This window comes from Macrotis lagotis, chromosome 5, assembly GCF_037893015.1.
Source record: "Macrotis lagotis isolate mMagLag1 chromosome 5, bilby.v1.9.chrom.fasta, whole genome shotgun sequence".
Classification (NCBI taxonomy): Eukaryota; Metazoa; Chordata; class Mammalia; order Peramelemorphia; family Peramelidae; genus Macrotis; species Macrotis lagotis.
Window position 1 is genome coordinate 61,603,892 of NC_133662.1, and position 14,655 is coordinate 61,618,546.

The following is a 14,655-nucleotide window of genomic DNA, read 5'->3' on the forward strand; positions in this document are numbered from 1 at the left end:
AGGGCAAAGAGGTTACATATTGTTTCAGATAGAGGTCCAATTTCAGATCAGGAAGGTTGGATTCAGTTCTGCCTCTGAAATATACCAATTATATGAAGTTAGGCAAGTATCTTAACCTCTCAAAGTAGCCATTAAAACCATAAAATAAATTATAGATACATTAGCTCTCTACATTAAGTTGAGGGAGTTTCCACCCTGGAACTTAATGATGCTTACAAAGTCAGAAGTCTGGAACTGTGTTACCTACCCAGGAAAAGGTCTAAAATGTATAGAAACACTATTGTTCCAATACAAATTACATGATAAATAGATTGTAATTTGTTTCTACCTTGACCTTAAATCATTCTTCTCTAGTCTTCATCCCCTCTTTAACTTTAGCTTCACAGATATTTTCAAAAGACAAGTGGGGGGAAAAAGCATATCATCAAACTAGGTCATAGATGATAAAAAAGGTATTTCCTTATATATAAGTCAATAGGATTAGGAAAACTGTCATACTTTGAGAGCTCAGTCAAACAAGTTTTGTAATGATGCTGTACCCTTATAGGTGAAAGAATTGGACACGTAGTTCAATATACTCTGCGAAGTCAATTCAAGTTTTATGACTGATTTCTCCCAGAGAATTGCTTTCATTTTAATGAGAATTTTAATTCTGTTCTACAAGATATAACTCAATGGAAAGTAATGGTAACATAGTCTGCAGTTCAATCCCCATATGAGTCCAGTTATGTTTTGTTTCATGTTTCAGACCATAGCAAACTAACCCTGAGCAACCGCCTTGCAGATGTATGCCATTAGGTAATAAGAAGCACTGAAAAAGTGTATGGATGGCTCATGGCAAATTTATCTTCACTACTGGAAAACCACTTTGGAGCATAATATGGTGAGCCTGTGGATAAATATTATTTTCAAATGTGAATGACAACACAGAACAATGAAGAAATGTGTCTAAATATTTTTTACAACAGCTAGTTATAGACACAATTCTTGGGTAAACTAATGAGCTTTTTATTAATAGGTCAAGGTGCAGATAGGAATCAAGAGTAATAGTACAAGGGAAAACAGCTTTTAGTTCACTGTTATCTCAATCTCAATTTTTACCTAGGTGATAATAGAAAATATACTTTTTGACTTTAAAGACAACCATGATGAATCAGATGGCTAGATATTGGACAATGGGAGCAAATTATTAAAAGATGCTATTTTAATAAAATGGAAAATTGTTCAGCATTTACTGAAAAGAGTTTTTTTCAGCTTCAGGTATCTATACAAATTCCAGGGTAATATGGAGGGAATAAAAATCCAATTATTTAACCATCTGTTGTGTCTTCCAATTGTTTTTGACCAGTCATTATCAACAGCAAAGCAGTTTGATTTCTTTAACTTGAATTTACTTGTAGGATTAATTCTATATAGAAAGACTCTTATAGAGAGCAGGGTAATGAACACTTATTTTGTAGTCAGACCCATTTCTTAGTACTCATGTGATCCTTGTCAAATTGTTTAGCTCTTCTGAACCCCAATTTCCCAATCTATAGGATTAAAATGCTTCTCTAAATCATAGGTGTCAAATATGAGCTTCTTAGTCCTAATGCAGAATTAGATTAAGATGTCATTTAGAAATATTTAACAAAATAAATAAAAATGCAATAGAAAGTAGGCAGTGCTTTTATGGGTTTTCCAGTCAGTTTGCAGCTGTAGGGATCTCATACATGGTTTAAGTACCTCCATTTCTATTTGAGTTGAATAGCACCAGAATAGACAGTTTATTATGACATTGTTTCCAGCTCTAGCATGCTTCTAAGGTAGGAATCATTATGGAAACTGTGTACCAAATGCTCATTACAGTGGATTCTTCAACACTTTCTGATATTTGTGCCTTTTATAATCATATGCAAAAACAGTAGAATATAAGCTTCTTGAATATCAGTACTCAATATTATTATTTTTTGTATCCCTAAGTGTCTAGAATAATGCCTAAAATATCTTAGACATTTAATAACTAATTCTTGAATTGAACTGAATTCGTTGCTATCCAAATATTTCTACTTTGCACAATGCATAGTTTATCTATTGTTATAGATGAATTTGTTGTTTTTTTCTGACAGAGAATCATTTCAATTTAAGCTTTTTAAAATCAATTACTGTAATCTGACCATACAGAAGATTTACTTAGAGTATCAAGGTGTCTCAAAATCATTCACAGATTCACTTTTATTTGTTCTTGTAGCTAATTCAGCTGTTTTCAAACAAGTGATTGAAGCAGTTTTATAAGCTTTTCATATACAACTTGATCTTCAGTTTAAAGCTACAAGATAACTTAAAGGTCATTAAGGGCAATCACTTTATAGATTGAGTAAATTGAGTTAGAGAGATTGAGTGATTATCCTTAGGTCACACAGATTATTCAATGGCCAAATTTGGAAAGGAGACCCTGATTTTATTTTTCAGTTGTTTTTAGTCATGTGTGATTGTTTTTTTATCCTATTTGGAATTTTCTTGGCAGAGATATTGGGGATTTGCCATTTCCATTTCCAGCTTATTTTATAGCAGAGGAGCTAAGGCAAACAGGGTTAAGTGACTTGCCCAGTGTCACATAGTAAGTTTTGAGTACAGGTTATCCTGACTCTAGGACTCGTGTTCTGTACACTTTATACCTAACTGCCCATGGCATAAGACTAAATTCTTTACTTTGGCACACTGCCTCAAATCTACCTTGCTCTTCTGCCCTTAATGCCTTTTCACAAAAAATTGATGTTTGTAGCCCAATTCACAGAAAACATATTTTTAGTTCAATTACTAGCCCATATTATCATTTGCATTATAAAATATTCCCTTACTTAGAAAATAATTTTTCCATAGTTAACTTTTCCTTACAATTAAAAAATGCCACATATAACATTTGGTATAGGACTTGACTGGTGAATGTACTACACAAATCATTTCTGTTCACTTGGAATTTTCTCTGAAAATGACAGAAAAAGAAGACCACATTTAAATGTTTCTTCTAGTCATGAATTCATAGCCACATATATTATTCTCTTTGAAAATATAAAAAAGAGGAGATAATCAATCTGTTATTTTCAATATTTCTTAAGAACTAACATTACATTTTTTTTGCAAGGCAATGGCATTAAGTGACTTGCCCAAGGCCACATGGCTAGGTAATTATTAAGTGTCTGAGACCGGATTTGAACCCAGGTACTCCTGAATCCAGGGCCAGTGCTTTACCACTGTGCCACCTAGCTGCCCCTAACATTACATTTTTTAAGGTTCACCATGCAATACTTTCTTGTGCCCCATAGTACTGATAAAATTAAACTCTTCTTTCTCAAAAGGCTTTCCTTTTTCTACAGGAAAAAAGCAAGATGATCTATTTGTTTCTTCTCAGAATATTTAGTTTACTGAAGGACAATGCTTTGATTTTGTGTTTTAATAACTTACAAAAGGATAAACAAAACTTCTTTAAAAAGTATTGTGGGTACTGATTTTTTGGAATATACTACTTAGCTGCAACTGAAAGAAGCTTAGAGCTCTTTTCTTGTGCTAAGGCTACATTAGACAAATCACAGAAATATAAAATGGAATTTATAACTTGAAAATTTATTTTAGATGTTAAAAATAAAAATTTCAAAGAGATTCATTTAAAAATATTTTTTATTATTTGTCTTTTATGCTTTCCTACACTAGTATTTGACAGAATCGTTCCTATTTTTTCTTCCCTGAATTCTAATTTCTCAATGAAATATTGATTTAAGAGTAGATCAACCTATATCTCTCTTATCTTATATCTCAATGCTCTCTAATTCTTCCTTTCAATGCTACCAACCTATGCTACTTCCCTTTATGTAATTTCAATGTTATTGTTTTCTAAATGTATATGAAAACATTTTATGATGCATATACTATCTCTGTGAGTGTACCTCAGTATTTTGTCTATAAAAAGAGAGATTTGACAAGATGATTATTAATGCTCCTTCTCACTTTAAATCTGTAACCCTGTATTCCTAGACTATTATTTGACAGCTTGGTGGTAAAGTGGATAGAGAGCTGGTCCTGACATCAGGAAGATCCTGAATTCCATGATCATTCGTAGTACACATTTGAGTCCGGTCTTAATGACTACAAGTCTAGTGTTCTATTCACTATAGGAAACTATAAACAGAATATTTTCATAACATAATCCATATATATTATAGAAAGTAGTTCCATGAATAATAAGAAAGGGTACTCACAATTAACAAATATTTTAATAATATAAACTATAGATGATTCATACTGCTTCTGTATTCATCACAGATTTTTTAGTAGCTTAAAATGGAATTCTACTACCATTAATAGAAACAGCAAAAAATCTGGAGTCAGAAAACTTGAATTTAGATTCCATTTCTTCTGCTTTAAAAGAGTGACTTTTTTTTTTTAGGTTTTTGCAAGGCAAATGGGGTTAAGTGGCTTGCCCAAGGCCACACAGCTAGGTAATTATTAAGTGTCTGAGACTGGATTTGAACCCAGGTACTCCTGATTCCAAGGCCAGTGCTTTATCCACTACGCCACCTAGCCACCCCTAAAAGAGTGACTTTGACATTGAGCAAGTCACAGGAGTCGGGTTTGAATTCTGGATCTGGCATTTATTAGTTGTGTTACCTTAGACACTATGGACAACTTCATAGCTCAGTGGATGGCTCATCAGGCCTGGAAGTGGAAGGATTCAAGTTCAAAAGTAGACTCTGATACTTACTAGCTATATGACCCTGGCCAAGTCATTTCACCATATTTGCTGAACTTTTCTTATCTATAAAATGATCTGGGACTTCTGGCCAAGATGGCAGAGAGAAGACAGGCACAAATCTCAGGATCTTCCCCCCCCATATATGATATGAAACAAACCTCTTAATAGAAATGTGATCAACAAAACCCAGAAAGAAAATCCAGGAGAAAGAACATCTAGCTCAGGATTTGTCTTCTGTAGTCATGGGTGAGTCCAGGTGCAGAGGGCGGATCAGCTGCAGATCAGCCTGATTGGTTGGAGGGTTGGAACCTGGGAGCCTGAGGGTCCCGAGAACCGAACCTGCTTGATCAGCATCGGGGCCAGAACCAGGTCGACCACCAGGGCATGGGTCAACTAGGGAGCAGAGGCATTGGTGTTGGCACTGACCATCTGGAGCTTGGTGACAGGGCTAGGGGTAGAGTTCCAGTGTAGGAAAGCTGCAGACATCAACCCTGGGCTCTTCTGGTCTGGAGGAACTCTGAGTCCATGCCTCCATTGCTGCTAAGGCCTCTTCCCAGAACAAACACAATTACACACTACTCCTGCCTGAGGCACAGGTGTGTGAGCAGCAGTTTATCACCCAAGCTGACAATAGAGAGAGTGATGATCTTAACCCAGGTAAAGCCCACCATTGATTGAAGAGAAAAGTATTTAACAGCTTCAACCACTCCTTCCAGGCCAAGAGAGAGGGCCTCATCAAGGTCACAGACATTCCAGAGAAAGCCACAAGCATCCCCTACTGACTGGCTGGAGATATTACACTCAGTGAGTAAATCCTCTACCACCCCCTATTGGCCAGCTGGAGATATTGCACTCAGTGAGTAAAGCCTCTAGGAATCCCAACACCAAACATCTGTGCACCAGCCCCTCCCCAACTCAAGGTCTTAGCAAAATGAAGAAAGGTCAGTTGAAAGGTGAATCTATAGAAAAATTCTTGGAAGGAAAAGACCCTAACTCAAAAAGACCTAGGATTTCTGAGGAGAATATGATCTGGTCTCCAGAACAGAAAGACTTCTTTGAAGAAATAAGTAGGGAGTTTAAAAATCAATTGAAAAACTTGGGAGAGTCGATTAACACCTTGCAACAAAAAAAAACAAATCATTGGAAAATACAATTGGACAAATATAAAATGAAAATAATTCTCTCAGATCCTCAATTGGACAAATAAAAAATGAGAATAACTCTTCCATATCCTCAATTGGACAAATACAAAATGAGAATAATTCTCTCAGATCCTCAATTGGGCATATGCACAAAGAAAAATAATTCTCTCAAAACCTCAATTGGTCAAATGGAAAGCTCTTTCATCAATAGATTTTACCGATTGGAAAAGGAGTTGCAAAAGATAAATGAAGAAAACTCCTCTCTAAGAAAAGAATGGAATCTGCATAAACTAATGACTTCATGAGACAGCAAGAGCCTGTTGAACAAAACCAAAAAAATAGAAAAAATAGAAGAAAATGTAAAATACCTCATCAGCAAAACCACTGACCTTGAGAATAGATCAAGAAGGGACAACCTGAGAATTATTGGACTTCTTGAGAACATTGAAGAGAAAAAAAGTCTGGACTTAATATTACAGGATCTAGTGATGAAAATTGCCCTGATATCATGGAACCAGAGGGCAATATAGTTATTGAAAGAATACATCAATCCCCTCTGAAAATAGATACTAAAATGAAAACACCAAGGAATGTTGTGGCCAAATTCCAGAACTATCAGATAAAAGAGAAAATCCTGCAAGCAGCCAGAAAGAAACAATTTAAATACCAAGGAGCCATAGTAAGAATTATGCAGGACCTGGCTGCATCAACATTAAGGGATCGAAGGACCTGGAACGAGATATTCTGAAGAGCAGGATCTTGGAATGCAGCCAAGAATCCACTATCCAGCAAAGCTGGGCCTTCTTTTTCAGGGCAAAAGATGGACATTTAACAAAATGGAAGAATTCCAAAAATTCCTGATAAAAAGACCAGAGCTAAATAGAAAATTTGGACATCATCAAACAGGAGGTTCAAGGGACCCATGAAAAGGTAAAAACAAAGGGGGGTTAAAGATAAAAACTGCTATCCAATAAGATGAAACTGGCTATATCCCAGCATTGGAAAAAGATTCTCATAACTCTTGACAATTGTACCTCTAACAGAGAGAATATATCTAGCCAGAAGTGATGGATACTTATGACTTATCCATGAGACTGTTATCCAATGGGAAGAAACTGGCTATAACCCTACTTGGGAGAAAGACTCTAATAACTCTCAAAAATTGTAACTCTATTAGATAGAATATACTTAGCTAGAAGTGATGGATACTCGGAATTTTCTATGACTCAGATATAATGATTTAAAAACACTTCCTCCTTAAAAAGGGGAACAGGAAGGAGGTGGGAGGAGGGAGGGGATTGAATGGGGGTAAATCTCATTACATAAGAGGTACAAAACACCTATGGTAATAGAGAGGAAGAAGGGAGAAGATGAGAAACACCTGAATCTTCCTCTCATCAGATTTGGCTTAAATTTAACTTACAGACACACTCAGTTAACTTAAAAAAAATCTTACCTTTCAAGTATTGAAAGGGGAAAAAGGGAGGGGGGATGGAGAGAGGGAGAGGAGAAAAGGGGGAACTAACAGAATGAAGGGAAGGGAAAAGGAAAAAGGGAAAAGGGAAAGAAAGTGGAGGGGGTGGATGTAGGAGGTCAAACAATTCAGAAACAAAATACTGGGGAATATGGATAAGGCAGGGAGGGGACAAATATAAAATGAGCTGGAGAAGAAAATGCCAGTGTTTGCCAAGAAAATCCTAATTCAGTGACAATAAACTTTAGACTCGTCACTAGTTTTATTTTCTCTATAACAGGATCCTATAAGAGATCTCCCAAGGGATTCACAATTAAAATAATATATATTTCATATAATAGCATGGAAAATATTACCATGAATGGTAGTGATGGTGTCAGAATTTATGTGCCATCCTTGAATTCTATGGATATTGATGTATAGCAAATGTGTCAAAAGTGCCAACATTAAGATGTTATTTCCCACTGGAAACAAGAAAAGAACAGAACATTTTGTAAATGAGAAGAAAAATGCAAATGCAGAGGAACAAATGTCCAGGAAGCAACCCCACAAACCAAAAAGATCAGCCTAGAGAGATTCCTGAATAGGGAAGGTCACCATTTCTGGACAGAGAATTCAAAAGAATAGTGCCTCTGTTTGCTGTTCAAGAGAGCTTGGCATTCTATGTAAAATGTCATAACCTTTGATTCTTTTTTTGAGGGCTGGTTTCATTTGGGACAACATGTTATCTGTAGGAAATATAGCTGCAGCTGACTCAAAAATGGTTTAAGAGTCATGTTTTCATTTTATTATAAATCAGAAGAGGGGCTAGTATTGAGAAAATAGAGTGAGAGGACTATACACAATGAGAAATATTTTTCAGCTACATTTTTCAAAAGATAAAATTTAAGTGACATTTAACTCAGTAGTACAAGCTGGAGTGTGGTAGCATTATAGAAGGATGAGGAAATAGAAATCCCTTAAATGTAATCTCAGAAGTATTTCCAATATTCTATTGTAAGTGATTGACAATAATATTTCAGGGCTATTAATAAAATACTACTACTACTACTACTACTACTACTACTACTACTACTACTACTAGCAATACATCAATTTATTTTCCCGATTGGACAAGTAAATAGGTCTGCAAGCTGATTTCATGCTTTCTTATGTTTTCCTTATTGTTTCCTCTAGAGTATATATTTTTATTCATGCCAAGTGTACCCTAGGACTATACGTCATTAAGAGTTCAATCTGGGAATAGAGCAGGATACATACTAAGGTAAGAGAAGTGTTTTCTCTACTTGCTGAATTCTTAACTCAATCATGAAGATGCCGTGTATGTAACTGAGGAATGACTCTAACTCATGTATTCTCAAATATCAGTTGTATTACAAAACTGCTTATAAACATATCTATTATTCTGATTAGAGGAGAGTGTTTTTATTTTGGGGTGTGTGTGTGTGTGTGTGTGTGTGTGTGTGTGTGTGTGTGTGTGTGTGACTGTGTATATTTTGATTTCTTGTAAGATTAGTTTTTCTATGTAAAATAATAGATTTAAAACATGAGGGAGGAAGAGGGCGAGCAACTGGTAAAATAAAGCCTAGGGTTAAATAAGCTAAGTAAATTAAAAGAAGACAAGATGAACTTAATTCCAATCTCCCCCCACTTTCCTGTATTAACTAGTGAAGGTTTAAAGCCTATTTGCCCATCCTTTGCCTGGGGGGCTTTATTGTCTTTATTATCCCTATCCTATATGCTTGAAATTCTTTTCATCACTCCATTGAGTTGGCCAACAAGTTACAGCTTTTGTGTAAAGAAAGTCACTATTAAAATACATATATAGAAAGACATAGATGGTTGATGGGAATTGGGCATCTCATTAATATACTAGCAACAATATTTGAACATATAATAATTCTTCAGGTAAACTAGGTGTCACTTTTAAAAGCAAAAAAACACCAATGACCAAAATAAGATCACAGCAAGTGTTTTTCAGTCCTGTTCAGTTCTTTGTGATCTTGCTCATCTGAAGTTTTTTTGGCAAAGAGAATGGAGTGGTTTGTGATTTTCTTCTCTTCTTATTTATAGATGAAGATAGAAAGACAAAGTTAAGTTACTTGGCCAGGGTCTCTCAGTTTGTAAATATTTTAGGCCAAATTTGCACTTAGGAAAATGAGTATTCCTGACTTCAATCCCAGCACTCTATCAACTGTACTACCCATCTGCCCTAACTAAAGCAGAAAGAAGATAATTGGCTTGCCCACTGTCATATATAGTTTGATGTTAGATCTGAATACAGATTTTCCTAACTCTAGGATCAAATTCTCTGTCTACTATACTACCTAAATACTTCAGATCCTAAAAAATAGAAAACAACAAGCAAATAAATAAAATTTATAACCAGGTAAGGCTTTAATGCTTGAAGAAGGGAGAGAAATGTTAGGCACATAAGACTGGAGAATCCAAACTCAGGGCAAGGGGCATTGTAGCAGATAGTTTTGGACACCTGAGAGCAGCATGGGGGTGGATAAGCTGTGAATACATTATTTTCTCCCTTAATTTCAAAGTTTTAATGTATGTTTCAAAGGGAATAATGTGTTGGAAGTTGCAAGGATGAAAGGGATATTCTCTAGTTTCATATGGGAGAAGTCATTGAATCAAAACATATTTCTTGAAAAATCACTAGATGGAAGAAATCATGGTAACAAAGAATTCTCATCTGAGAATGAGATGATTTGGATTTTCTTTTTTTCTTTTACTCTGCCACATACTAACTTTGAGAATTTGAGTAGATCACAAGTTCCTTTGGCCTCAGGTTCTTAATCTGTATAAGGATAGATTATACTGAAACTTTAAATTCCCTTATGTTCTATTCTATTATTCTATCATGTGCAAAAGTACTATACATAGTAGTAAAAATGATAAAAGAATACAAAAAAAATAATAAAGCATAGTACTTGTCAAATACCTAAGGAATATAAGGTCAAATGTGAGAAAAAGATAAATAAGATATTATGTGATAAATACAAAGTCAATAGTTCAGTTAGGAACTAATAAATCAAGAAACATCTATTAAGTGCATATTTAGCTGAACAGATCTGAAAGGACTTGGCAAATCCCCACAAAGGAAGTTCTAGTCCTCTCTGAATATCCCAGGCTCTGTACCATTTACCCATCCTATTCACCTTTTACTCAACTCTCACCTGTAGAAAATGTGGCAGAAGAACCTGTAGCATTTGCAGAAGTCACACCCCAGTAAAACTTTCTCAGCAGACAGACTAAACAAGCTTGAGGATAACCAAGAGACCTCAAACCCATTGGTGAACTGGGGGTATGTAGCCCAAGCATGTGGAGACTTCTCTCTAGTGAAATGGGTGAACAAGAACATATTTTTCAGTAGCCATGAAGGTGCTGCAACATGTATTGTAGAGTGTTTAGAAGTTGTTCAGATATTATAGATGCCAAGGTTATACACTGCATTCAGGGATATCATCAATTTTCTTGACTTTTTGTCCTGTACTAGACTTCAATGACTCTTCAAGAAAGAGCAAGGCTGACAACTTTGTGCTGCTCTTTCCTCACTTAAATGCAATTCATTCATGAGTCAAGATATCACATGTGATGTTATTGACCCTCTTTCAAAAGAGAAGGATGAACAACTGTGTGGAAGACATTTGGATTACAAAGACAAAACAACTGCTGCCCTCAAGAAGCCTGAAATCTAATTGTTGAGAAAGTATAAACACATGAGAGGTTAAATAATGATTAAATAAAACATTATGTTATAAAAGTCAAATGAGTAGTTTAAATAATAATTAAGCATTAAATACTCCTCATGTGCATATCATATGCTTAGAATTAGGCTGAGGATATGATAATTAGAATTAAATAGTTTTGTCTTCAGGGAGCTTATAAATCTATAGGAGTTAAAATGGCAGAGATTTTTGAGGGGTGGAGTGGTGATCATTCATTAAATAATTCATATGACTCTACAATATGCAAGGCACTATCTTAAGACAGGAAAATTATTGTATAGGAAGTGCTATGTGAGTGAGGACTCCAGAATTGGGTCAAATTTTTTTGGCACTGTATCTTCCTTTCTGTGCTTTGGAATTTGGACAAATATCCTGAATTTTCTGAGGATCATAGTGTGGCACATTAGATGTTCTCCTTCATTCAGTAGATGGCAAATACATCTCTTTCCATTCTGGTACATATCATATGACCCTCAGTGAGTCCAGATGAAAGATACTAATCATGACTAGAAGAAAACTCATGGACACAATATGAGTTGTTCACTTTCAGACTATTAAGGGATTTTAAACAATAGCTTGAATGATGAGTGTCAGGTTAGCCATAAGGAGAGCAGGCTTTTATTCTTTCTAAGGGAACTCCTGAAATGTGCTATTAATCAAAGTATTAAAATTTTAATTTCCTTAAAAAGCTAGAAAACCCCAGCTAGTGCAGGAGTGGCTAATTATAGTGTCTCAGTCCTCAAACTTATGCCATTGGATATTCCAGGGAAACTCTTCATCTAATTATACAGGGACCTAGCTTGATAATTTTTTACAATTCTCTTTACAAAATTTTTCTAATCTATACTTCTGTTTGAGACATTCCATGTTCTTTCTAGTTCACTTTCTATCTCTTTTATGGCTGCCAGTAGAAAAATTACCAAACTGTATAGTTACTTTTATCTTTACTGATAGTCATCTATTAATATGGGAGCATCTCTGAAAATCATTTTGTTCTGGTGAAAGATCATTATTAATTGGTGTGATTAAAAGAAAACACTAAGATAGTTTGGTCAAGTTAGTTAACTTCTTTACTAAGACATTTTGGACATTTAAAGTGGGGCATAACAATGATTTACTCTTCAGTCATTTTTTTAGTGTTCTCCAACTCTTTATGAATCCACTTGACATTCTCTTTTTTCTTTTTTCTTTTTTTGTTTAGTATTTTATTTTCCCCCAGTTACATGTAAAAACCAATTTTTAATATTCAATTTAAAAACTAAAATTCTTTCCCTTTCCTCTACTCTTTCCATTCAGAAGGCAAGCAATTCAATATAGGTTTTACATGTGTAATCATGTAAAACATTTCTATATTAGTCATGTAGTGAAAAAAAGATAGATCAAAATGAAAACAAAAGCAACTCTTTTAAAAATAAAGCTTTAAAAATATGATTCAACCTGAATTCAAAAAATGTCAATTATTTGTCTGAGGATGGGTAGTATTTTTTCATCACAAGTTTGTTTTATTAAAGATTTTATTTATTTTGAGTTACACAATTTCCCCCCAATCCTACTTCTCTCCCCCCACCCCCAAAGAAGGCAGTTTGTCAGACTCTCCATTATTTCCATGGCAAACATTGGTCCAAATTGAGTATGATGAGAAAGAAAAATGACATCCCCAAAGAAGAAACATAAAGTATAAGAGATAGCAAGATCAGACAACAAGACATCAGGGTTTTCTTTTCCAAATTCAAGGCAATAGTCCTTGGTCTCTGTTCGAACTCCACAGTTCTCTCTCTGGATAAAGATGGAATTCTCCATTCCAGACAGCCCCAAACTGTCCCTGACTGCTGCACCAATGGAATGAGCAAGTCCATCAAGGTTGACCATTGCCCCTATGCTGCTGCTTGGGTGTACAGTGCCCCTCTGGTTCTGCTCATCCCACTCAGCACCAGTCCATGCAAATCCCTCCAGACTTCCATGAATTCCCATCCCTCCCGGTTTCCAATAGAACAACAGTGCTCCATACATATACCACAGTTTGCTAAGCCATTCCCCAACCAAAGGACATTTACTTGATTTCCAATTCTTTGCCACCACAAACAGGGCTGAAATGAATTTTGTTTGTACAAGTGATGTTTTTACCCTTTTTCATCATCTCTTCAGGGTATAGACTGAGAAATGGTATTGCTGGATCAAAGGGTATGCACATTTTTTTACAAATAATGTTTTTTATAGATTAATAAAATATTCTTGTTTAAGAGTAAACAAAATGCTCCCTCCCCCCCAAAAATATAGACTCGCTTAAGCGATAAAGGGGAGAGAAAAAATTAAAATAAAAAAATAATAGTAATAATTGTAGGTATGGCCAAGTGGCGCAATGGATGGAGCACCAGCCCTGGAGCCAGGAGCACCTGAGCCCATATCCAGCCCCATACACCCAACAATCACCCAGCCGTGTGACATGCAAGCCACCCCAACCCCACTGCCCTGCAAAAACCAAAAAAAAAAAAGAAAAAAAAAGACCCAAAATAAAATAGTAATAATAGTAGGGGTGCCCGGGTGGCAGACAGAGCATTGGCTCTTGAGCCAGGAGCACCCGGGTCCAAATCTGGCCTCAGACACCCAATGATCACCCTGCTATGCAGCCCCAGGCAGGTCACCCAGCCCCATTTGCCCTGCACCCCCCAAAAATAATAATAATAACAAAAAATATGCTTCATTCTTTGTTCTAACACCAACAACTCTGTCATGGGTCGATCAAATTCTTTATGATAAATTCATCGCAAAAGTTACTTCCATATTTTTCCACCATTGCCATTGCTGATCTCAACTCCTTCCTCTCGTATTTCTCCACTACCATGCACTATATTTTCTCTCTCCTTTTACTCTGACTCTGCTGTAGGGTAGCTGAGTGGCACAGCAGACAGATCCCTGGTCCTGGGGCCAAGAGGCTCTGAGCCTCCCTACCCCCCCTTAGGCCCAGCATCCACCTGGCCCTATGGTCCCGGACAGGCCTTCCAATCCCAGCCCCTTGCAAGAAGTAAAATAGAAAATGTGTTATATCTGACCACTCTTCCCCCATGGTCCATCCTCTCCTCCATCACTCACATCCCCCCTTCCCCCTGTACACCCCCCTTCTTACTCCAGATGCCTGTACCCCATTGAGTATATATGCGGTTTCCTCTCCTAGCCACCTCTGATGAGAGCAAAGATTACCTCATTCCCCCTTGTCTTCCCCCCACTTCCATATCATTGCAATAGCTCATTGTAATAAAGAAAAATCTTGGCCTATTGCCCCTCTCCTTTGTCTTTCTCCCATTACATTTCCCTTTATTCTATCTACTCCATTTTTACACCATATTTTATCTTCAAATTCAGCTTTCTCCTGTGCTTCAACTATAAAAGCTCCTTTTATCTGCTCTATTAACTGAGAAGGTTCATATGAGTATTATTGGTGTCATTTTTCTATGCAGGAATATATGAAGTTCATCATCATTAAGTCCTCATATTTTCCCCTGCTCCTCCAATCTCTATGCTTCACCTGAGTCCTGTATTTGAAGATCAAACCTTCTGTTCAGCTCTGGCTAT